This window comes from Gobio gobio, assembly GCF_949357685.1.
Source record: "Gobio gobio genome assembly, chromosome: 4".
Lineage (NCBI taxonomy): Eukaryota > Metazoa > Chordata > Actinopteri > Cypriniformes > Gobionidae > Gobio > Gobio gobio.
Genome location: NC_137100.1, coordinates 48708709 through 48735914, shown reverse-complemented (window position 1 = coordinate 48735914; position 27206 = coordinate 48708709). Strand labels below are relative to the sequence as shown.

Below are 27206 nucleotides of genomic sequence, written 5' to 3'. Positions count from 1 at the left end.
TTAGGACCAAATTGAAAATACTGTCACATTGCGCATTTTTATTTTTATATTGTACATTTGGTAAATACTGGTAAAAATAAAAATCACGTGTAGTTCTCATTTCCAGTAGATTTCACAATGACTGATTTATTTTCTTTTTTATGTATAGTGATATTTTGGCATGACAAACAGGGGTTTGATCCACATTACCTATCTGAGAACATGAATGTTTTGTTTTTCGCTTAGGCCTATAACATAGCGCTGGAAAGACAGCAATTTCTCCCTGAAGTTGGAGGGCAAGTGCTGGGCAATATTTGTTCTGCAGCATAATGGTAATACTGGCATGAAGCGAGTGACGCATTTTCTGTTCATTCCTATGAAAGTTGAACTTCATGCTCAACTTTAATAAGAATTAACTGAAAATGCTCCCCCTGCTCCGTGCCAGTTAACACTAGGGGAGCTTCACTCTTGCGAACCTGAAGATGCTCAACTTGCATAGGAAAGAACTGAATATGCTCGCTCCATGGCAGTAGACACGCACCATATTGTGCTTGTTTCCATTTCCTCTCATACACACACCACTCGAACCTTCTATAAAATAATCTTTCATACATTTCCGAAAAGCTAGTATTACATGCATGGTTAAAACATTTGTTATGTGTTTTTAGATTGTTTACTGTATTGAATGATGCTCCATAATGAAATACTACTTACTGTGCAAATTGTTGGAACAAAACTCTCGGAGTGGACTGAAAATGTGAACCTGGAAACTCCGTCTGTTGTCACTCGCATGTGCAAGGAACACCTCAAATGAAAGCAAGCACACAATGATTATTATTGTTCATTCTGGATACATTTACCACACTATTAAAGCTAGCAAAAAGAAGGGATGTCTCTGTAGTAAAGATAAAAAAATTCATCCATAACCAAATATAAATGTTCTAGCGTTGAGCATATTATATAATGCTTCATAACCACTATTGTCTTAAATCAGTCAACAGATTGTTTACTATATTGAATGATGTTCCATAATGAAATACTACTTACTGTGAAAATTGTTGGAACAAAACTCTGGACTAAAATGTGAACCTGGAAACTCATACAATGATTATTATTGTTCATTCTGGATACATTTATCAGACTATTAAAGTTAACAAAATGACTGGCTTCAGTGGTAAAGATTTGCAGGATCATCCCAGATAGCAAAAAATATCGGCACGGCTTCTTTTTGCCGCCGGCCCTAAGCTGTCGGCTATAGGTGCGTCCCGCTGGCGGTGATGAAACGTTTGCCGCCGAATACGTCACTCCCATTTCTTGCGAGATGCTGCGGCCGACTAGCCGGCGGGTCGCCGGCTTCATTTTCTCTGGCGGTTGCCTCCACCGCGGCCGGCTGGCGGCAAGCCGCTTTGAAATACAAGGATTTCTACTCTCAAATTCGACCAGCCACGTTGGCTATGTTTGGCTTGTTGGGAAATAGAGTGGAACTGACAGCATTTTAACTAGTTCTCACATTTGAAGCGATTATAAAATCATAATAGCCTATATGTGAATTATATCAAATATTAGTTTTTTTTGCTCCAAAGCCATTAGGGTTTATAACAGATTCTTGACTCTTGATTCCATGATAAGGTTAGGTTTAGGAAATTACATTTAAATTTTCACTTGATTATTTGCATGTTGAGTGTGTTTAAACAGTGTTGGTCAATTTGACCCATAATGGATGTAATACTTTTTTTTTTTTTTTTTTTAGCATAATAGGAGGGTTAAGAAAGTTTGAAAGTTCATTTTAGGATATTGAACACTTTTATTTTTGTATTGCCCTTTTTCTATTTCTTTTTGGACTGACTTTAAAATAGACATGACAAAAAATTAGAACTTCATGACATTTTACTTTGTTTTCAAAACCCATATTTTTCTGAAAAACAAAAATATATTATTAATTATTTAGGAAAAATTCTACATTCATAAGACAAGAATAACTCAAAAGAAGCCCTCTAATATTACCTTTTATAAAGCTGATTTTTACAATATACTTTGAAACCCTTTCAAACATGAGGTCGCAAAACAAAAAGCTTACAAAAACAGAAAACCTGAAAGCTTTTCAATTTCATGTGACTGCCTTAATATAAAGTATTTTCTATCTCAGAATTCTTATTTTTCTTATTTATTTTATATACATTGTTACATTTGTTGTTATTCTTTGTTCTACATATTCGGAACTGTACCACAATGCTTTATTATTTTTATTTTTCTCTCATTGTACTTTTTGTATTGTACTTGTCTATAAATGTACTAATTTAAATAAAAATAAAACCAAACCAAACAGAGAAGTACCTCCACCGGCCGAGAGGGGCAGTATACCTAAAAAAGACGGAAGACAAACCGGAAAAACATATGAAACAGATTTACCAACAGCGGCCGGCAACTCATCACACGGTTTTAGTATTTGAAGAGAGGAGATCAGAAAATATCCTCGACTACGAGCGTTTAAGTAAGTACATGTTTCCTTTTTGTGTAACACAATATTATGTTCATTTTTGATGTATATACTGGTAGGTTGTTTTAATTTGTTTGTGCCGACATGCACGCTGCTAGTCTAGAGCACAATACACAGTGCTAACACGTGCTGTTTCGCCTTTTTTACACACTGAGTTCAAGCATGTTCTACATGTTAAAATGTATCTAGCTACTGTAGGTAAATTAGCCATAGCTTTACATCTAGAAAGACTTAAGTTTAACTTTTGGTGTTTTCTAACAAAACAGAATGATGTATATAGGTTATTTAAATTATTTTGTTAGTCCGAACAAGCATGCTGCTAGGTCAGTTTTAGCAAGTGTTAGCTAACATGTGCTGTGTTGCTACTGTTCTTCTAGCATTTAAGGTGATTTATGAGTTATTTCTCTGAACTGCTGTACTTTTTATGTTTGAGGACAATGCAGTTTACTTGAATCACTACACTGAATGAATACATTTTACTGTTCCACATTTGGCTGACCAGTTTTCCCCCCCACAGCATAGCTACTGTATATTCTGTATAACGTTAACAATGCGGTTTTGTTCACATTTTCTTGCAGATACCTTGACCAGAGCACAATCGGTTATCTTCATCCAAGAGACCTACTGTTGGACAATCGTTTCGGCTTTCAAGGTAAATAAATTGTTAGTCACAATGTCTAGTTACTGGGCTATAAGGAGAAGAATATTGAAAGGAGTTGAGATGGACAAACAGGAAATTGCAGCTGTAAGAAACTTAAACAGTATGGAAAATTGTGCCTTTAGTTGTTGTTTTATTTATATATATATATATATATATATTTTTTTTTTTATGTAGATTTCCAGAATGAGAACCAAGCCCTGAGGGAAAGCAATGCACGAGCAGGTGAGAACATGCACTCTTTCTTAAATTTTACTTCTTTGACTGTGATGTAGGTCCAAAATTACCAAATGCCTTTCATTTTGTAGCTTCGGATGGCAGCGGCTCACTTCAAGAGCAGGTGAAGCAAGTGAAACAATGTTGATGACGTTTGCTCGTACTGGGCAATCAGGTACAACTTGCAAACAACACCTGTGGTTGTTGGTTTAATTCCCACTGGGGCCACCTGCACATGTAGTAGACCTAGTTGTAAATGTCATAGTTTAGTAGTTGAGGGACCAGGACTGACTGCTTTATTCTTTTATTCTGTGAACCCCTGTAGGTGCAGATCAGACACTAATGCTGCGACGTCTTGGAGAGTTTGGCGATGTTGTGCGTAGCATGGACAACAAAATGGACACTATGCGGCAACATTTCAGTGCCAATGTGTCTTTTGGAGAGTTATCCCTGCCAGGGGGTCTGTTACTCCCCCTAGACAACCCATTTGGCGTTGCTTGACAACAGTTTGAGGCAGGATAAAGAGCTCCAGTAAGTGTGCTGATTTTGTTTATAATGCTGTAGGGTAATCTAAAAAGTAAAATTTAAGATTGTACACTGCATATTCTACAGTCTGAATCCACAGCCTGTCACATTTTTATATTTATGTATGAGAAGCTTCAGAGATATGTAATTTGTAACACTTTTTTGTATTTTCAGCTTCGGTTTTTGGCAATCAAATGTGGGAGGGACCTAAAAACAACCGTGTGGCGAATGCTTCAGAGTATCTTCTCTAATCACCTTTCCATTAATACAACCTGGACTGGTGTAGGGGATAAAGCATGTTTTAGAGACATGTTCCTGAAGACCATTGTTCAAAGTAATATATATATATATATATATATATATTTAAGTAGATGTGTGTGGCCTTAAGCCATTCAAATGGAATGACAGATCTGTATTTTCTACAGGAGCCATCCGGAAGAACCCGGCAACCCAGGATGCCACTGATGAGGCGGTCCAGGTTAACGTTATGCGTTACCTGAAAGGAACATCTGATCGTGAAGGTGGAAAAAGACGCCGCACAGCTGAGAGGGACCCACAGCCGACCTCTTACACCTAGGCTGACTACTGACACCTGGAACCCTTTCTTTATCCTGCAGTCAGTAACATCAAGACCCCTAAAGAAGCCAGAAGTTTCAGGCTACACTCACCCAATCCACACTGTTCACTGTGGAAATTACTCTTTTTTTTTTTATTCCCTGTGACCCTGCCTTGAAGGCAGCTCCTTGGATGGATATGGGATGGCGAGGTTGTTTGTCCTTTATATAGGCGCACAAGAAATCACTGAAGATAAGCCAATTTGCGCTGCCTCATTCTGGAGGTCGGGGAAAACCAGAGAACCCATAGTCAGGCTTGTTATAATGGTCTGTTCTACTACTGTTCTATTCTTCTCCAGAGCTTTACTCTAAATTATTACCATTTATCCTATTGTTAGAAATGGCTTGTTAAATGTGATGTTATACCTCGATTTATTTGGTATCCTGCACATTCTTTGGTACCAAATATCCTCATTATTTGATATAATGTTTAATGGTAATTCTTTTCATCCCAGAGGTGACCTCTTTGTTATCAACAAATATTGTAAGTGTTATAATTTGCTTGTAAGGCTGTTTTTTTTTTTAAACCAAAATTTAATTGGAAACATGCAGGTTCTTTAGTAAAAATGTTTGTTTTTGTTATTTATAGGCCTATTTAAGCTTATTTATTGTCTGTTATTTATATTTCATTTATTATCTTGTATCATTGACAGTTACTGTACTTTGAAATGTGGAATAAAAATGCCAAATGGGAATTTATCTGGTTTGTTCAATTATTATCCATCATAAACTGCATGTTACAAATATATGAATAATAAATAAATAAATATATATATATATTATTTATTACACAATAAGCGGAGGCAGATCGCTCGAAAAAAGCGTTTGCCTCCGCCGGGCCGCCTTCTGGTATAAAGGCGGCGGAACGGCGGTTTGCCTGCGGGACGGCGGCGGAACGAAGGCGGTAGGAAGCCGGCTGCCGCTTTTAAAAAGCGGCTGCCGCCGGCGGTGCGCCGTCAAACGTGTTTGCGATTACGCAATTCTGACGCTTCTACAGCCGCCGGATCACCGCCGGTGGTCCGCCGACTCATTGCTATCTGGGATAGTAACCCCTTGTTAACGTGTAACACTAAAAAGGTTCAGAATTCCAACGTTATGTGAATGTGAATTTTAACTATAGGAAATATGTGGAAATTCTCCACATATTATAAAATATTACAGCGCAAACACACACACACACACACACACACACACACACACACACACACACACACACACACACACACACACACACACACACACACACAAACACAGTTGTTGACTGATATATTGGAGGCTTTTCACACAGAAAACCATTCCATTGTTTTTCTATGTAACTTACACAAACGCTACATTTACGTGTTTCATGTGTCTTAAGGTCTTAAGGTCTTAAGGTAACCTTGACTAGGCCAGGGGCAAAATCCATACAGGTCCCGTTAACAGAGAGAGCCTGTAGATCGCCCACTCGTTTCAAAGAAGGCAGAGCTAACAAAAGAGCAACTTTGAAAGTCAGAATTCGCTCAGGAGCTGACTCCAAAGGCTCAAATGGAGCCAAAGTTAGCCCTTCAAGGACCACGGAGAGGTCCCAAGAGGGAATACCAGGGGAGTGTGCTGGTCTCAGGCGCCTAACCCCTCGCATGAAAGGAACTCCAGAACCGAACCAACCGGGCAGTTAACTGGATCTACTGCATGAGTCGAGCACCACGACTCAAAGACCCTCCACTTGGAGGAATAGAGCTTCCTTGTGGAGGGGGCTCTCGCATTAGCAATGATCTCCTGAACGTCCGCAGAAAGACCAGTGTTTAGTGTCGTTGGCCCTTGATGGGCCATATCCACAACTTCCAAATTACACACTTCCACAATTACATTGCTTTTTCCGATCTCTTATATTGGGCACTTATGTTGACATTGAAAATGATGCACATGTTTTTCTGAGGGATTGCCGTTTTGACAGTTTCCACCTGGACATTTTAGTCATATTTGCTAATTATTTTTGATGTATTTGCCCTGTTTTGAATTGAATTGAATTGATCAACAAAACACTCCCAGAAGGTTCACAACAAGGTTACAATATGTCCGGGATATGTTGTGAATCAAAGTGAATCAAAGTCTTAAGTGAAATTTTGGTCAGAGCCTTCAACACGTCAACATCTCTGTATCTGATTGCAGACACGGCGTCATTGCACGATGCCTAGTAGCTAACAGTTTTTTCAGCGTGACACCTGGAGTGGGTTTTTCAGTAATCTCAACCAATACATTCCACCTCTTTATACTGTGCGCAAAAAACACATAAAATTTTTCCATGGTGTTTTAATACTTTGTCAGCTCTGTTATTGACTTAAAGGGTTACTTCAGCAATTGGCATTAAGCTTTGTATCAGTAGAAACCAGAGGCTAAAGACTACAGCCAGTAGTAGGAGCTAGTTCCGCATGTTTTCAAGGCGCTCATAGGGGAAAGATCTCACTCACAGAATGTAAATGCTGCATTCATAACGGAGCGGAGCGGTGCGGAGCAAAGTGAGTGCTTCAACTTTTCAATGAATTCCTATGAAAGTTAAGCTTCCATAGGCATGATCCGAAAACTCACCAGACTGGACATGTGTCGTGAATGACTGCCACGCTTACCTCAGCTCTTCGCTCTTGTGATGAATGAAATCTGACTCCTACTGCGTTTGTGCTGTGACTTTCGTTCGGCTCACTCACACTTAATTGAAAAGACACGTCCAGTTTTTAATTATAGTGTCTATTCTCTAACTGAACAAAATTATTTTATTACTATGCAAATCAAAACGACGGTGGGGGCGGTGTCATGGTGGGCAAGTGATAACCAGTAGCCGTGGCTTTGAGAGTGGCCTCGTTGGGCAGCGAAGCAAGTGCATTCTTGGAGTTGTTTGCACTCGTTTGTAGGGCTGTAGCGATACACTAATCTCACGATACGATACATGATATTCAGCTCACGATACGATATATATCACGATATTCAGCCAACGATAAGATTCAATATAATTCAATAAACTTGCATCATTTTCTGAAAGATTTAATGGGGACAGAGTGATTTTGGTGACATCTTTTGAGTGTTTCATTTACTTGGATTGAATTAACTGAACTGAAAACTAAAAATATAAACTACACAATATATGTCTCTGACTGGACAGAGTCTACAGCTTGCAAATGCTGGACAAAATGAATCAAAGATGTGTTGAGAAAATTTGTTCCATTTATTGAAACAGTTCAAACTGTAGCTTACAAGCCTTTGAAAAGTAAATAAACAATGGAGTTTTAAAAATTGCAGCAAGTGGCATGTTCTGAACAGTTTCTTTGACAGCTTTTTTAGCTTGCCACTGACACTTGGTGGTATTTCCAGAGTATTTCACGTTTGTGTCACACAGCTTGCAAGTCAAGGGTCTCCAACCTTTTTTCATTTGAGAGCTAGTTTTTACAAATGAAAGTCACTGAGAGCTACTCATGTTATATAATACTTACAACTCTTAAATAATACATCATAATTCTCATATTAACAACTATCCAAACTGTTTTACACCTGAAAGAGTATAGTAGTAGTTCCAGTAGTCGGTACAATACCACTATTTTTTTAAAAATCAGTGATTAATAATATGATTAATAATCATAAGTAAACAATACATAAACATGTAAAGGCTGTATGCTGTTTAAAAGTAAACATTGTTTATAAATGAAAGATCAAGTGAAAAATAAGAAACTTAAAAATGTATAATTATATAATTAGTATTATTTATTTCATAATTATTATTATTAGTAGAGACGTATTATTATTACATAGAGATGTAGCTAAATTTACTGTAGGCTACAATCTGTAGTCAATTTCTTCACGTTAAACCAAACTTTTATTTTGACGGGTTGCCGTGAATTGAATACCATGAATACAATTAGCTATTAGCAGTGTCCCATTTCATTTAATTTTGAAGGCTGTGTCCTCTGGAGGACACATCCTGTGAAGGATGCGGTATACGGAGGGTCCTTAATCAGAATTAAATGAGACGTCCTTCGGAGGACACACAGGCAGGAAGTATCACATTGCTATGCCAACACGTTCACAGTGGCGTTGCGCTCTCACACCAGTTATGAATGAAAATTATTTATAACTTGAAAATTACTATGAAATGTTTCTTGCCTTGACAGCAAAGTACTGTTCTAAACGTTTAAAAATCACTAAACGCTTGTAATCCTGTTACCACAACTATCTATTTGAGGTGATACAGCTTAAAAAACAAAAACAAGCTTTAAACTATTTAAGTTTAAACACCACATCTTCGCTTGCATGTATATCTGCCGGCGGCGCCATTATCTAAAATAATATTTAAAAAACATGACGTTTGGTAATGGCGACGCAAAGAATTGTGGGTTATCTGCAGCAGCGAAGGATACACCTCATGCACACTCCTGTACTTACTTTTCTGAAATGAGACAGCCTTGATGACGCATGCAGCCTTCAAATGCGACCTCTGGAGGACGCAACCTTTCGAAATGAGACACAGCGTTTGAGTTTCTGTGTTCATGTTATGACAGTGGGTGCGCGTCTCAATCAGCTCTCTAGTTCAGTCAGGGCACTGATCAGGGAGTAAGCCCATTGAATTATGTCCTGATCAGTGCCCTGACTACTGAACTAGGGAGCTGATTGAGACGCACCCAGTTTTCTCAAATGAAACGGTAAATTCTCATGAAGTGACGGTATATGCGTTCGTGTCGGCAGAGACTACACACGGCAGAGACTACAAGAGCGAGTGCGCGCACACGCGACGCCCGTCATCCACACAGACGCAGAACATGCAGGAGTAATATTTAAATAGTATTTTGCAGTTTATTATTTACAGACACTAGTATAAATTCGGCTTCAGTCTGGAGCCCTGCGCTTAAATTAACACGGAAGCGACTGAACGCAGCTGCTATGGGGAGCTATTTTTAGGACAGACCCGCGGGCAACTCATGTGGTCCTTGCGGGTGACTCATGTTGTTGACCCCTGAGTCTAAGTCGTCGCTTTCCTTCTTCTTTTTAAACTCAAAGTGATCCCACACATCTGCTTTTAAGCATGAAGGTGCTGGATTTATATTGGCCGCCATTTTCTTGAATCTCCTCGCTCTGACTCCGTAAACAAGAAGAGGTAGACATCGGCATCTGTGTAAAGTTAGTAGTACGGGTAACTTGCTCTATAGCGATACTAGCGGCATGGCTGACCAAATCGGGGTAAACACGGGGATTTGAATGGGACTTATGTATCAATAGTCGCGGCTTAAAAATCGATACTTTCTTGGGAAAAAAAATATTGATTTATATCACAGAATCGATAAAATTGCTCAGCCTTACTCATTTGCATTTGATTGTCTCTCCTGTATCTTTGCCTGAACTCCCGTATATATACCACTCATGTTCGCAGCCCCATCAAATCCTTGGCCACGGCATTTTGAAATATCGAGACCTTTTTCCTCAACTGAACATAATTTCATTGGCTATTGTGCCAGCGGATGAGACAGGCATTTTCTGGAATCCCAGAAAAGACTTGTTGATTTTCACAGCCATTGCAGCACCCTGACTATCTCTCTCTATGGTTACATACCGAAAGATTTGACTCATCTAATCCACTTTAGATACATTTTGAGTCGTATCCATGATCACTGAGAAAAATGGCACAGCCTTAATTTCACTAATAATTTCTTTCTGGACAGAGTATACAAATCAGTTTATTTTGGATTTCTGGGTTGAGATACTGAACGGAACCAGCAGGGCTACTGAGCAGCTCAAATATGGATCATACTTGGCAAATAGGTTAATGATGGAGAGAAAATTACCTTTGTTGACATTTTCAGTGTCTTCGAAGTGTCCCCGAAATGCAAGGTTGTTTGATGCCAGCTAAAGTGACATTAATGATCCGGTCTAGAACCTGCCCTGCGCCCTCATGCTTGGAAATTTTATTTGACAGGGTCTTCCATGTTCTTATTCCTTGTGTCCATGCCATGTTGTAGCTTTTGTGACTGCGGTCTGCAAATAACCAGCATGGTTCACAATATGCAACATCAAGCTTAGGCCAATTTGTACTGGGCATTCCGGCCACGAGTGCACCTTAAGAGAGAACATTCAGCCTTTTTGGTCGGTTTCGGAGGAGACTGGGACCGTCGGCAGTGAGCGACATTCATTCATTCATTCATTCATATTAAAGACTTAATTTTGCAGTACAGCTAAGCCAACAGTTCCCTTTCGAAAGGGAACTCGCGCTGCGTCAGCTTGACGCTACGGGGGAACGCCTCCAGCGTGACAGGTGTCTGAAGCTACTATCGAATCACATCAATCCTATTGACCGGCGACAGCCCATGACGTCATTAATATGCGACCCGGAAATATATAAGGGCGCCGTGCCAACACATACATATCTTTTTCGTCTTCAGGGACTGTCTGTCGAAGCGTAATTCTACGGATCCTGGTAATAAGACTTAACTTGAGATGAAACGCACAGAGAAGAGGCAGTGCTTCAGAAAGTGTGCCGACCCGTGTCAGAGGTTTCTGACACCGGAAGACACACACACTCTGTGCGTTTTCTACCTGGGAGAAGAGCATGCACAAGCAGTTCTTGAGGGTTCTGCTTGTGCAAACTGTGAGAGGTTTCCGCTGAGAACTCTCCGCTCTCATTTGGCCCTCTTCTCGAGGGAAGGGGGCGCTTCATCTGGCACCACCGATGTGAGTCCCGCTCGCGCTGAGGCGGAGCGGCTACGCACATCGTGGGGCTCCCAGATGGAGCTCGCTGATCGTCTGGAGAGAGGCGTTGTTCTCTAAGACGATCCAGCGGCTGACGAGAGTGAGCTTCCCCACGTAGCTCTGCAGCGAGCGCTCTTCTGGACAGGCAGGAGATGGCTGAGGAGGGTGGTAACAGTGACCAGGAGCAGCCTGGACCCTCTCAGCCACCCTGTCCCGCGTACGCTGAGCTGCTGGATGCTGTGGAGGAGAGATCGCGCGCGGCAGGCTCGACGATCGATTTCTCCCCGGTCACAGCCCAGTACCTCAGTCGAGCCTTCCATTCCTCCCGGACCTTCATGATGAGGTCCGGGCGGCATGGAAGAACCCGTACTCCGCCCGCATCCACCGACATCAGCGAGCTAATTTCGCTGATGTCGAGGGGATGGGTGAGCACGGGTATGTGTCGATGCCCCCCATGGACGAGACGTTCGCTAACTATCTCGTCTCAGGGCGTACATCGACACTGAGAGCTCCGACTCTGCCATCCAGACCGCTGAGGGCGACTTCGCGGTTGAATGGCAGCGCGTACGCGGCAGCGGGTCAGGCTGGTGCGACCCTGCACACGATGGCTGTGTTGCAGGCGTACCAGGCGGATCTGCTGAGAGACCTCGACCAGGGGGCGGGTTTGTCCCCTGAGGCGGTGGCTGAGTTGCGCCGCACCACAGACCTGGCTCTCCGGGCCACTAAACAAACCGCTGCCGCGATCGGGCGATCGATGGCGGCGATGGTGGCCACGAGAGGCACCTGTGGCTGAGCTTGGCTGACATCGGGGAGAAAGAGAAAAGCTTTCTCCTCGATTCACCAGTTTCGCCCACTGAACTTTTCGGCACCTCCGTGGAGGCGGTGGTTGGGAAGTTCAGGGAGACGAAGGCGCGCTCAGCCGCGTTCAAGACCTGTATACCGCTGAGGTCTGCGTCCACACCCAGGCAGGCGGGACCTGGTCCATCGCGGCTCAAGGGCCGTAGAATGGACCAGAGAGTGAGCGTCTCCTCCCGTGCCCCTCCTCAGGTGAGGAGTAGGACACAGAGGAGACGCCAGTCCCGCAGGAAAAGGGATCTAAGGGAGGTGATCCAGGACAAACGCGCCCGGCGTTGGTAATGGGTCACCTCCTTTGAGGGGATTTCAATCCTACCCTCTCCCTTTTCCTTTTTAAAGGCCTTTTTTAATGCACATTCTAACATCATTTTATGTCTTTTAATTCCCAGGCGCTTCTTACATCAGGCCTGAGGCGGGCCTATGATGATTAGAACTTTGTTCTGACGGCCCGCTTTAGCTTGGTTAGTGAGAGCGCCGCTTTCAGGCATGCAAGGGCGGTAGAACATCGCGGTGATAGCTGCTTGGTGAGTCTTCGCTCTACGTGCCGCAGGTGAGAATGGTCATTTTTGTGTTAGAACACTAAATAATGTGTTTCTTACAGACCTCCATTCCCTGTTGGAGTATGGGATTTTCTGAGACGGAGCTAACTGAAGTTTTCCCCTGTAGGTGGCTTATGACAGCACCAGGTGCTGTTTGAGAGTGTGTTGGCTTTCCCTTGGCGATCAAGGTTTCACGAGGCAGGCCATCGCTCATGGTATCATATGTATGTAATTAGGGCCTCCTCTCAGGGTGAGAGTGGTGTCTAGGCCGCCGCTATTTTCTTTGAAATGTTTGCGGAATACTAAGCGGTAGCACACCCTTCTGGGAGAATGGAGTGTTTCTTTCTACCGCTTAGGGTTTTTACTATATGCATTCGGTTTCCCTAAGCCACCGCAGGTTAGAGTAGTTTGTCTCTTTCAGAGTGTGTTCGTTAGAGACTGATGCTGGAGCTTCAGTTGGGCATGTGGCCTAGGCTATGTGGATGAGGGAGCTGCGTTGCTGAGGCACTGTCACCTCTGGCCATTCACTTTGTGATTCTGAGCCCTTTGTACCATCCCTGTGGATGTCAACCTCCTCTCACTTGAGAGTCGTTTGGTCAAAGCAGCCGTAGTTATTAGTCAGCCAGTGGTCTAACTGTCAAGGGTTTCATAGCAGTCAGTTAAACTTGCTACCAGGTGGTAGGCCTCACCAGGCCTCCTTGGAGGCGAGTTCCTGAGTGGGATACTCGGGGAGCTAGCATGGCTTGCTATCAGGTAGTAGGCCTCTTCAGGCCTCCTTGAGGGCGAGGGCCGATGTGTGACATTGGTATGGCTAGCCTGACGGCTATCAAGTGGTAGGCTTCATCAGGCCTCTGTGGAGACGAGCCCCTAGGGTCTTTGTTACTCTCACATTGTGCAAAATGTTTGTTATCAGTTGGCAGGCCTCTGAAGCTAGGCCTCGCTGGAGGAGTGCTCTGAGTCTCAGTCACTTGACGGCTAGCATGGTTGAGTTAGTGCTAGCAGGTGGTAGGCCTCACTAGGCCTCCCTAGTAGGCTTGCGATCAGATAGAAGGCCTCATCAGGCTTCTTTTTGAGGGTGAGCCACCGGAGTAGGTTTCCCGGGCAGCTAGCATGACTTGCTATCAGGGTAGGCCTCACCAGGCCTCCTGGGAAGGCAAGTATCGATGCAGGGCATCGGGGAGAAAATAGCCCGGTTGGCTATCAGGGTATAGGCCACAAACTAAGCCTCCCTGATGGTCGGCTGTTAGGTGGAAGGCCTCAGTCAGGCCTCCCGGGAGGCAAGTACCGATGTGTGGGCATCAGGAGTATTCTAGCTTGGCAGGCTATTCAGGTACCGATGTTTTGGCATCGAGGTAGAGCCAGTCTAGCTGGCTATCAGGTTGTAAAGAGCCATTACGCTCCCCTGAGGGTCGGCTGTCAAGTGGAAGGCCTCAATAGGCCTCTTGAACAAGGCACATTGTCAGTTGGAAGGCCTCGACCAGGCCTCACTGGAGGAAGTACCGATGGTCACATCGGGACAACTGGCCTGCCGGCTAGCAGGTTGCAGGCCTCATCAGGCCTCCCTGAAGGCCTGTTGTAGTTGGAAGGCCTTAACCAGGTCTTTCCGAAGGCGAGCACCGGCGCACAGCGTCCGGGTCTGCGGCCTAGCAGGTTAAACAGGTGGAAGGCTTTACAAAAGCCTCCCTGAAGGTGAGTTCCCAGGTTGTGGTCACTAGAACAGTAGCATAAATTGCTATCTGACAGTAGGCCCACTCCGGTTTTACCCAGAGGCAGGTAGTAGGCCTCATTAGGCCTCCCTAAGGCGTTCCTGGGGCCCAGTCACTTGAGAAACAGTTAGCACGAGGCGCAAACAGGTAGCAGGCCTCTCCAGGCCTCCCTAAAGGCTGGCTATCAGGTAGTAGGCCTCAATAGGCCTCCCTTGAGGGCGAGTTCCTGAGTCAGGATGCTCGGCTAGCCTGCGTAGCATGACTGTCAGGTAGTAGGCCTCCATTAGGCCTCCTTGAGAAAACAATTTCAGTTTTCCAGCCTTGACAGACAGCTTTAACTGTTATCAGGTGGCCCACGGGACCTCCCTAGACGTAACCTCAGCAGTTAGCATGCTTCGCTGGCAGGTGGTAGGCCTCTCTAGGCCTCCCTGAGGGTGGATTCCCGAGCCAGGATGCTCGGGTTGCCAGCATGGCGTGCTGTTAGGTAGTAGGCCTTTATAGGCCTCCCTGGGGGACAAACCCGTTATCAGGTAGTAGGCCCACGGGGCCTCCTTGAAGGCAAAGTTCCCAAGTTAGGCACTTCTTGGTTACCAGTTCTCTGTGTTAGAACTGGTCATAGTTGGGCCTACAGCTGGAGGTTACCCGCCAGGCAGGCTCAGCTGCTCCCTTCACTGAGGGTCGTCTATGAGCACACAGCCGCCTGAGCCTGGTCAGACGGTCGTAGGCCTCTCGTGAGGTCTCCCTGTTAGATCAGTCCGTAGGCCTCTCCGGCCTCCTTACTGCTTTGAAACACAAGCACTTGATAGATCCTTGATTTGAGCAGGCAGACTCCCCTTGCTAGCAAGGGTTGTAAAGCGCTAAGCTGAGTATTGCTCTCTTGGATAACCCGTCTCTGAGTTCCGGGCTAAGTAGGACTGCCAGTTTTTCAGTCCCTTAAGTTTGGATGCCTCCTGGGCACCATCCAGAGGCTCTGTTTCTGAACAGACAGGGTTGGCTAAACCGAAGTGTCCATAACACTTAGGGCACCAGGTCAGGCCTCCCTGGTGGCACTCGGGAGAACTTGTTTCCCGAGTAGTGACTGGCCGGGGTTCCTTCGGGTCCCCTAGCCACATTCCCTTAAAGGGACCCCTTCTGTTGAAGCAGTGGTCTCGGGCCTTTGAGCAGTCTAGATAGAACCTCACGCAGTTGCGTTAAGGTTCCGTTTAGGTGTATAGCTTGGGCTATGACCGTAGGGAATGCTGTCGCTGACAGCCCAGTGTGACCTGAGGGGGAGTTGCTCAGGTTTTTCAGTTGAATTTACTTGTGTTGACAGTTGTCACTGCCAATAGGCAGACACTCGCCTCAGCATGGCGGCGTTGGTATTTCGTTCCCCGTAGCGTCAAGCTGACGCAGTGCGAGTTCCCTTTCGAAAGGGAACGTCTCTGGTTACGTATGTAACCTCTGTTCCCTGAGAACAGGGAACGAGACGCTGCGTCGCTTTGCCATGCCTCAGGGCCTATCTGCCATACAGTCCCTTCAGACGAGAAAGATGTGTATGTGTTGGCACGGCGCCCTTATATACTTCCGGGTCGCATATTAATGACGTCATGGGCTGTCGCCGGTCAATAGGATTGATGTGTTTCGATAGTAGCTTCAGACACCTGTCACGCTGGAGGCGTTCCCCCGTAGCGTCAAGCTGACGCAGCGTCTCGTTCCCTGTTCTCAGGGAACAGAGGTTACATACGTAACCAGAGACGTTTTCGTTTATTTGTATTTTGCTTATAATTTTGAGTGACCGATGTCATATTTAATTTAGCTTATTTTTCTCTGTGACACTTTTTTATGGTGTTGACAGCATAATAAGGTCGCAAGTTCCATCGTTACCAACATAGTTCAACCAGTCGTGTATCCCATAGTTTCAACGAACATTTGCAAACAGCATCGCAAACTTGTGTGGTTGCAACGACAGCTCTCGACCTGTGGTTAGAAGCATAGTTTCTTGTTTGCATGACATCTGGACTTAATAAATCCTTATCTTGAGAAAAATAAGCAAGCTGACATTTAGTACAATCTTTTACTTCGAATACATACAAATGTCATTTATGTCTTTTAGTTTGTCAAGAAATTTAAAGCCAATTTTTTTTAAAGGGTGCGCATGTGCCGATGTGCTCTAGTACGTGAGAACGAGCCTATATGAGTCTGGAAATACAGCAAAATAAGAATTAGTCCTCAGGTGCCATGTTTATAATTAAAAAAATCTAGCATAAATTCAAGCATAAATTCCATCTCCAAATAATTAATTAATCTCTTCCACTCTAAGGCATTTTTTTGGAATTCCGCTTGAATTTGACATCCCCAAGTTTAAATGTTCACCCTTCACACATACAGTGAAAGATATTGGTATCATTTTACAGAAAACCCCTCAAAATAACAAAATAAGACTATAATACTTAATAATTAACATTGTATGCATTTAAAATACAATAATAAACACTGAAAAAAAAGATTTTTTTGTGTTTTTTTGTGTTCAAAATCCTGTTTTTGAAAATCTGTAGTTAGTTGATTTCTTCAACGATGCAACGTACTATAGTAGTTAAGCAGTGAGTTACATCATTGTACGGGAAACGCACCCCAGGTCAGGAAGAAAATCATTCTAAATGGCTGCGGGTGAATTTTAAGTGCGAGCGGGAGAGTGCGGAATAGATCCTATAGCGGGAGCGGGACGAAAAAACAGTTCCGCACAGATCTCTAATTTGTATTTAAAGAAAATGCAGAAAAAGAAAGATAAAAGGAAAGAAAGACGTAAATCACAAATGCGGCCTTCGATGTGCGCAGCCTTCACATTGGGGCTGCGTGGAAAATGCTGCCTTCGGAGGACACATTTCAAGGTAGGAAGGCATCAAGGCACATCCGAATGTAATGTTAGCTTCACTTCCTGTCTCCTGAGATACCTTCATCTGATCGAGTTTTGAAGGCAGCATATATGTATTCTTCAATGCCTTTGACATCCCACAATCCTGTGCTTTCCATTCTGTGACAGTTGAGCAGGTCAGTTTGCTGGTCAGTTTGTGTGTAAAGGTACGTTTTTACCAACATTTTCCACTTCTGATATAATTTCTAGCGAATTACTAATGTAATAATTAAATATTTGTTTAGTTCTCACCAAAGCTCTCTCTATTTTGCTGTAGACCATTAAACGGTTACACTGCCTAAGAAGTCAGTTTTGAAATCAGTTTTGTGAGGTGCCTTCATGCACAAACGATGCCTTACAAGCCATTGTCTGATAAGGCGGCGAGGCAACGAGTCAGCTGCCTATGGTTTCGGAAGCAGCCTCGGACACAGCTATAGACTTGGCCGGAATTACTGGGAACGCCCACAAAAACGTCATATCTGTTTATGCCGTGGAGGAAAACAAGCTATTAGAATAAATGCACGTAGACCTTGTAAGACGCTTTATCTTTACTCTTTGTAATGATTACGATTTATTTTTGCTTGGTAGTGCCGAAAAGTTGCCATGTGGCATTCTGCACCTCTAGTAAGTAAAAAAAAAAACCCTGATCGGAAGTTTTATACTGCCAAATAAACAGACGAAGCCGTTCGTCAGTTCCTAAAGCCTGTGCAATATGTCCATTACAATTAAACATTTGCACTACATGATGCTGGTATTATTGTAGAGAGATTTCATTAATTGCAATGGCAAATGTTTGTTGAACAAAACGGCAATAAAGTCATACTTGTCACAGGACTCGAACTGCATCAGAAATGCAGTCAATTTATCTTTAAAGCAGTTTTTCACGATGAGCGATCACATAGCCACATAATGCATGAGGATATTAATGTACAAAACATTCAAAAGTATTCTTTATTTCATGATGGGAAGGGCTGGGCTCATATTTGTGCTTCAAGCTTACAAGCTGATTACATGTACAACACTTAAACATTTTCTCGACATAATGCATGCTGCTCCCACAAATATTACACAACATAATCATTATGATCATAAATCCCCCAGTCTTTTGATGAAGACGGTTGTGCAAGACTGGAAAAAACTAGCATATGCCAGAATGTCTGGTTGAGGAACAAGGACTCTCTGAGAAAATAAAAGAAATTAGCATCTGAACTCCCTCATACAGTTAGCGCCCCCATCCGAGACGACGTCACACGAGTGAATCATCTGAGAGTGGCTTTAATGTACATGACTTTCCTTTCACCTACTTCTTACCCCAATCTCTCCTCCAGAATTCATCCAAAATCTATATGGTTTAATGTCAATTCTCACTATACAGTATTACACATGTTTGATATCGTTTGAAATGTCTCAGGTGCGACTGGTACAAAGATCTCATCCCCACAGAAGTAAACCAAAAAATAATAAAGGTTTTAAAAGTTTAGAGATATTTTGCTTATTATGTTGGGTGTGGCTTCAGCCATTTGGTCTTTTGTCAATACAGGCCTATGGGACAGTGATTAATGTAAATTCCCATTGTTAACACGTTTCCATTTGAAAAAGATTTCCGTCTGGTCTGAGCTCTTAAAGCGATGTTTCAGAAGGGTCAAGGGCGATACTGTAACCAGATCAGCCCGTAATGCTATGCATTATGTATCCCACTTTCAGATGTCAGGTATGCATATTTCACTCTTCAGAGTATTTGATGTTATGTATGAATTATCTTTTAATTGATTATTGCCGTTATAAATTTACCTGACTGTTAATAAATTGTTACATTTTGATTTATTCTGACTTACTCTGGAATTATTAACTATTTTTAGTAGATTATGAACGGGTATAATTTCAACAAAGAGTTAAACAGAATAATTAAATGTGTGGTTAACCGTTAAATATAAATGACCAAATAACCAATTGGCATTCTAACCTAAATTCGAGTTTATGATAAATGGAGTCAGATAAAGAGGAATTGGAATAAAATCCTTTTGCCCAGCTGAAAACACAGAACGTGCAGCGACCTTCACCCGCGGATCATTAGCCTCCATTGGAACGATTGAGCTGTCCTTACAGTTGCTATAAAAAAGTAAATAAAAAACTTTGCTATTGTCAGTAATTTGAATAATATTGTGACACTGACATGTCAACTCCAAATTTGTAATTCATTCGTACTTGGCTGTACTAACAAAAATAAAATGAAGAAATAAATAAACAGATAAAGCCACATGCATGCAAGACAACAGAAAACTGATGGATGTCTAAACTTTATCTAAACCCATGTCATTGATGCCAAACAGCTCATCATATAACTGGATGTTAGGCTTTTGACAAATGTTTATTAAACGTGGCACTGCGGTAAATTAACATTTGACATTTCATGTTTCTATTCTATTCTATTCTATTCTATTCTATTCTATTCTATTCTATTCTATTCTATACATAAACAAACGCCCTTTGCATTGCACACGGCATATTCAGAAAAATATGAATTTCATGGCACAAGACACGTTTTAAGATCATTTTAAAACGTTAAATGTATGCAATACATACTTTTAATCCATTAAATTCAGGAACACTGAATTAACGTCTTCATCGAAAGACTGGGTGATTTATGAAGTTGATATGTCATACCTATTTGGGGGTCGAGGGAGCAGCATGTATTTTGACGAGAAAATGACACCCCTGGCCATTGATTCCGTTGGGTCGTTTATCAGTCACAGATACTGTGCAGACAATCTGACCCAATACGGCTCAGTTTTTATCTTGCTCTGTCGAGCGGCAGAAGTGATTCTACACAGGCTATACTGGGTTAATACCATTTCCATTGTGGGGGAAGCGAGCATGGTGGAAGTGACGTCTTCGGTACCCATGAATTTCCATGCAGGGAGTTTTCTTCATGCCACTGTTGCTGAGTGCTGGCTCATGGGAGATTTAAGCCAGGCACACTGTAGAGGTGCTTTGAGACAATTTCCAAAACACTAAATGAAACCAAGCAAATCAAGCATATAAACTATTTAATGAGACATTATGAAAATTAATTCAGCTTTTTTAGCTTAATTTTGTAGTTAATGTTTATAATAGATAGTTAGACTATAATTGCATTTACATAACATGAGCAACATTTCAGTATAGTCCTACCATAACCAGATGCTAGTTGTCATATTTTAACAATTGTTAGTCTTTCTGATATCTTTCTCTCCATGTAGTGGGTCATCGAATGAGTTTCTACAAAGACTGCCCATTCAAGGAATAACATATCTTGCAGCTCACTGGATATTATATAATAAAGAGTTTTGTTGAATGCAATTGGTGGCCTTGTTTATGTAACACAATTTTAAACTTCTGTCTTGGGTTAAATTCATTATTTGCTTGCATTCACCGACCGTCAGATGATGGGGTGGGGGATAAAGAAAAGAGAGACCTTCTAGGTCTAACTGTATTAAGTAATCAATTTAAACTATTTAGAAATAACATTTTCATTTTAAAATATGCACACATTCACTCTTATTCGTATGTCTAGCTATGTCAAAAACACAAAATGGTTCTTGTCTGTCACATGAATCATGATAGGATAGGTGTAGTGTTTGTGTATTTGTCAGGAGATGGCGCTGTAGTCCAAGTTGTTACCTATAAAAGGTGTAGAGCAGGGTTATTCAAATCTTGCCCTGGAGGACGAATGCGCTGCAGAGTTTAGCTCCAATCCTAATCAAACACACCTGAACATGCTAATTAATGTCTTCAGGTTCATTAGAAAATCACAGGTAGGTGAGTTTGATCAGGGTTGGAGCTAAACTCTGCAGCGCATTGGCCCTCCAGGGCAAGATTTGAATAACCCTGGTGTAGAGTAAGAATGGAAGGTTGATGCACCTGATGCCAATCATGTAAACGCCTGGCACTGTTGGCTTGCTTGTCCTGCTTGTGGATTGAATAAATCTTTAAAAATTGAGAACTTCTTGTCCTCATGCTTACCTGGATTGAACAAAATGGTGATGAGGATTTTGCTGTTCTACATGAAAGATGTCTGCTGTTGCTTCTTTTCCTACTTCCATTCTACCCGAAATAATCAGGAGGTGAGAAAAACATTTGGATAAGATTTATGTACAGTTTGCAATGAGTATCGAATATATGAAATGATAAAGTTCTTTGGCGTAGGCCCCAGGGGCGGAGCCTACCCCCAAAAGAACTGATAAATCAAAAAAGATACCCACCCGTTGGAAGATTCTTTGGATGAAGTACCTATAATATTTGCAAGGAAAATAGATTATATTATTAGAATATGGACATGCAACAGATATGGATATTGACATAGATGTTAAATCAATAAAATTAAGGAATTGTTAGGCTGCTGCCTAAAGTATGTGAAGCTGAGAAGGCCGTGTAGAACTGCCATGATAGGCCGGGGTACGAAAAGCCGCGTTGGCTGCATGGACTGCCACGTTAGGCTGTGTATACACCCCCTGATAGGCTGGGGTACGAAAAGCCACTTTGGCTGTATGGACTGCCACGTTAGGCCATATATACTGCCTCGATTGCCCGGGGTACGAAAAGCCAGAATAAGGCTCCGATAAGCCAGTGTGCAGGGAAGGCCGCATAGGTCGAGTAAAGGCCACGATAGCCCATAGTGAGAAGACAGCGTGGGTGCATGAGTTGGCCTCAATAGACCAAATGGAAAAGTGAGCTGTATAAATCTAGAAAATAATAGATATAGGAACTGCCACCATGACCAGAAGTTTGTGCATACTTACCACATAAGATTTAAGTATTAGGAGTTAAATTATATTCTGTAAACTTACCTGATCCTTGTTAAAGGGATAGTTCACCCAAAAATGAAAATTTGATGTTTATCTGCTTACCCCCAGGGCATCCAAGATGTAGGTGACTTTGTTTCTTCAGTAGAACACAAATTAAGATTTTTAACTCCAACTATTGTAGTGTGCCAGTCGTATAATGCATGTCAATGGGGTCAAATTATATGAGAGTAAAAAAAACCATGCACAGACAACTTCAAATTAAACCCTGCAGCTTGTGACGATACATTGAGATCGAGATAGAGATAGAGATAGAGATCGATTCTTTATTGTCATTACACATGTACAATTTACACATGTAGTTTGGACTGAGTAAGGGAGCTGGGAAAGGAGGAAAGGGAGAGGCAGACGGATGGACTGGGGCTGGGATGGGGGTAGGGTCTGTATGATGCGAGTAAGAGTTTGAGCTTGTTTTGAAGGAGAATGTTAGCCATAACTTAAGATGTTTTCAAGTTCAGTTCTGTGGCTTGTCCTTGCAGGGAGATATGGCAGTGCACAGGGAACGATAGCAAGACCCAGTTGTCAAGCTGACCTCCCAACTGAGAGAGATAGGGACACGGTAGACGGTGAGGTGAGGGAAGGAGGGGGTCAATATCTTAATCCATTTAGTTGATCTTCGGTAATTTGTCCGGATCATAATCAGTCTATCATTTCTGATCCTCAGCGTCACTGGCGATCAATTCCATTTCCAGTATTTTCAGGAGTCCAGCAAGCAGGGGCTCAAGAAAAAAAGAGCAAGCGCTAGAGGAGAGTGGGAGCAGATAGAAGGCACTTCTGCCCTGTATGAGTACAGGAAGTAGATCAGACACAAAACGATCGGTTTGTGTGAGAAACCGAACAGTATTTATATAATTTTTTACCTCAAGTTGGACAACACTATGTCCAACAGCCTTGAACGCGCATCACTTCCGGTAAGGGAGGTCAATGTACACGATATGGCGTAGAGATACGCACGAGAGATCACTTCCGCTGCTTGTATCCCATTGAGATACGCCGTATTGTGTACATTTGACCTCACTCACTGGAAGTGATGGGGCGTTCAAGACTGGTGGACATAGTGTTGTATTTGAGGTAAAAAATTATATTAATACTGTTCGGTTTCTCGCACAAACCGATCATTTCGTGTCTTAAGACATCAATGTGTCGTCACGAGCCGCAGGGTTTAATTTGAATTTGTCTGTGCATGTTTTTTTTTATACTAATTCTATCTCTCATAGAATTTGACCCCATTCACATGCATTATATGACTGAGAGACTGCAACGGTTGGAGTTAAAAATCTTAATTTGTGTTCTACTGAAGAAACAAAGACACCTACATCTTGGATGCCCTGGGGGTAAGCAGATAAATGTCAAATTTTCATTTTTGGGTGAAATATCCCTTTAAGACACATAGGTAATCTTAGTATTACCTGTAAAGGAGGTAATGTATAATATATAATTTATTACTGATGCTCAGTATAGTCATGTTAGTCTGAGATGCAAGGTGAGATGCCAAGGTGACCTATGTTCCGTGGAATTAGCAGATCGCTTAGCTCTGAGTGGGGTAGATATGGAAATAAACTATTGATTTTGAAGCATATGAAAGCCACCACCACCAGGGGCCCGTTTCAATAAGGAGGTTCAACCACAAACTTGAACTCTGAGTTGACTTACCCTGAGATGGGGAAACTCTGAGTTTTTGGTTTCAGAATATCTTAATTGAGTTAGTTCAATCAACTCTGAGTAGATTGACTCTGAGTTAAGCGCATGTACCACGACTATGAAAAGCTATGATCAATGGAGCTCCAAAATTGAGATTCACCATGGCAACAGCACCCAACAACTTTGACTTTACAAACATTTGACATAATAAATATAATTCTGTGTTTATTTCAATGTGCATTATCTTTTCCCACATAGTCTAATGCTCTTTTCTCATAACTAAATGTTTTCTGATCCAACCTGTTACATTTCTTAATTAGGGTACTGAAATTAACATTTTACTTCTACTCAGGCCAGCCACACGCCAGCCACAATGAGATGGAGATGGAAAAAGAATATTAAAATCCAACAGGAAAAATAATAAAGTATTTGTAGGAAATAAATATGACCATAGAAATTGTGAGTAATTTGTGTTTATTTTAACAGTTTTGGTGGTGGTGGTATGGCATATATCTCAGACTACCCATCCATCTGACATCCTTCCATTCTATACAATAATCTGTTTTCTGAAAGTGTGATGATAGGAATATGCGTGTCATCAATGAACCCAACCACTGGAAATCCTACAGGAAATTGTAATTATTAGGTTACTACTTCTATAGAATTTTTTCAAGTGAACGTCAGGATCCTTTATAAAAGGACACACCCTTTTTGTCACTTTGACGGTGTCCTCATGATGAAATATGAGCAATGAATGAATGTTCCTGCAAAGAATGCTTTTCTTACTTTGTATTTTTGCCTTTTAGTTCCAGTAAAATGATGTAAAGATTCTTAACCCTTAATCACTCCTCAAGTAGGGTTTGATCCTTGGGGTCAGATAGACAGAGCGATTGCATAAGGGAATATACATTTTTTTACATGGCAAACTATATATAATTTTTTTATTTACTTCTCAACTATACATTTATGCTGTGTTTTTGTGGATATTTGGTAGTGTTTTACCTATTTACTGCACAATTACTTAACTATGCCATAAATTGGATAAAATTTAAAATTGTATCTATTTTAAAAAGATAAAATTACTTAGATGATTATCTTAATTTAATCTAAATTGTTTTTGGACATTGCTCTATGTGTTAGGTATAGAATAGTGCCTGTTTGTGAATATCTACAGGTTTGTGGAAAAACTTTAGGAATTATAGTTAAGGAACTAATTTAAATGTTTTTTTTTTTTCTTATTTTGCAAATTATCTGCCAGATGGGGTAAGAAAAATGATCTTGTTTCTGTTTGCATTAGGATAATTTTTCTAAGCCAAGTGGTAGATAATTTTACTTGTTTGGAGTAAAATGTGCTTACTTTAAATTTTAGATTTATAAATTCAGATATTTGTAGGCTACTTGAAATGAGACAAATATACTCAGTAAGAAAAGCATTTGTGCAGAGTGAATGAACAAATTAAGTATTTAAACAGCACTGATGCTTTAAAAAGGGGGGAGAAGACAGACACTGGGTTTACCAAAGAAAACCTGCTCCTGAATAAGTTAAGTTACCTCTCTTTCAGAAACTGGCTTGACTGACCCTGCTTTCCCAGGTTTGAAATACCTCCCATTCTGAAACAGAAAACTCAAAAGTGTTTCCCTCATTTCAGGGTTAACATACTCAGAGCTTTCACTTAACCTCCTATCTGAAACGGGCCCCAGTAGTTTGAATTAGGAATGTACCTTTGGAATTATGAGAGAGTTTACGGAGCATACCTGATGGTTTGAGCATCGCATTTTATATAGGATTCAAATGCTGAAGACGACCATCTTGACCATCATGGAATCCTGCTTTCAGCTACCATTGTAGCAGCACATAATCCTGAATGAATGTCTGGTATACCGATGAGATGGTCTGCAGTTCTGTAGGACTGTCACTAGGTGAGTTTAAACCCCCTTCTTGATATGGGAGACCCGTTGGAGAGTATGAAAAGTGCAGAATGATTAGGGGTGCAGGGATGTGCTTTTCAAAATTTTCTTTACATAGGGACAAAGGCCACTCAGACAAAGCCACGGTAGGCCACATAGAGATGAAGGCTACGATAGGCCACCTGGACAGAGACCACGTAAGGTCACAGACAATTTCATGAAAGGCTGTAGAGACTAACGAAAATAGGATCGATGAATTGTAATGAATGAGAAAAACATACCACCACCACCACCATATTTGCCTGAAGATTACAACTTGAAAGTTGCTGATCATTGAAGTTATTTTGAGTTAGATCTTGCTTGTAACTAGAATGCTGAGGATGACAATGTACACAGCACCTTAAGAGAGGATGCCGACTCGTAGCAGCACCAATCCGAAAGAATGTCCTACGCATAGATGAGTTGAAGAACAGCAGTTCTTAGCATCTGCATTTAGGAGGATTCTAAACCATTGGGCGTGACTCCCTCTCACAGCTTGATAGAACTCTGCCAATAGAACTCCATCTAACTGTCAGACCCTGCCGAGAGAACCCCTAAAAGAGGACAAACCAGAACAGCATGACAGATAAGTAAAAGAAATAATCAAAATACATAGTACGAAGACGATTAAGAAACCTCAGCCAATGCCCTTGCAGAAGGATAAAAATGTTTTATATGATAATGCTTTACTAGCTAACCATAGCTAGGTATTGAACTACCAACCTTTGAAAAATAATCAATGCGAGTGTCGTCATTTGATACCTTAAAGGCCCCCTGAAATCTGATTTTTTTTTAGCTTTTAGTATGACTATGTTAGCCTTAAGGTTATGAATAAGCTGGTGTGTTCCAAAACAATGACAAAATTCGCATTTAGGAGATAGAAGCATTCAAAACTTAAAGTCTCTCACTTCCGTTAAAATGGATCACAGATTTTACGCAGGTAAAGGTAGAGACGAAAGCACAATTACTACTATATATGGTCTGTTTGTGCTGAGCCAGATATAACCAGTATTTTTATGGAAATAAATCGTGTTTAAAACACAATATACAACGACAGGTAAAGCATGGTACTTGCTGTAAATTAAGAAAACGAGATTGTAGGAGCCATATATATTCACCTTTTACATAGGTTAATTTAGCTCTCTTATTTTAGCCACTTGGGAGTGTATTGCACTAGGTGTGGCTCTTCACTGGGAGTTAGGTATATTTACAGGTGTGGCAATCAGTTAGGGAAGGTGTGGATGGCGGAGAACACACGGTTCTTAACACAGACGTGAGCACCCACTCCACCGACAGCACAACAGCACTTTATTAGTTAGCACTGAGTGAAGTATCATTTTATGTAAAATACCTTTTCTACCTTTACAATTAACAGGAACACCACCCAAAGAGAGCTAATGCCTGGACGAAGGATTGTCATGGTTTCTACAAAATAAACTGGAAACCGAGGGTAACGCAGGTATGTCATTGATGGGGGACGCACAGACGCGATCCTGTTTGAAATAGGTTATTCAATGCACTGATGTCGGTGCATATTAGCATATGCAATTCAAATTTAGCGATCTCAACACTGAATCAATTTGTGATTCCAGCTTA

At 41.7% G+C, this 27206-nt stretch overlaps 1 long non-coding RNA gene across 1 annotated transcript; it reads left to right on the top strand.

The window, feature by feature from the left end:
* The first annotated feature begins 2362 nt into the window (after positions 1-2362).
* On the top strand, positions 2363-3366 carry LOC307125100. Its single transcript, XR_013816334.1, has 3 exons — positions 2363-2470; positions 3055-3128; positions 3312-3366. It is a non-coding gene; the product is annotated as an uncharacterized lncRNA (long non-coding RNA).
* The last annotated feature ends 23840 nt before the right edge of the window (positions 3367-27206 follow it).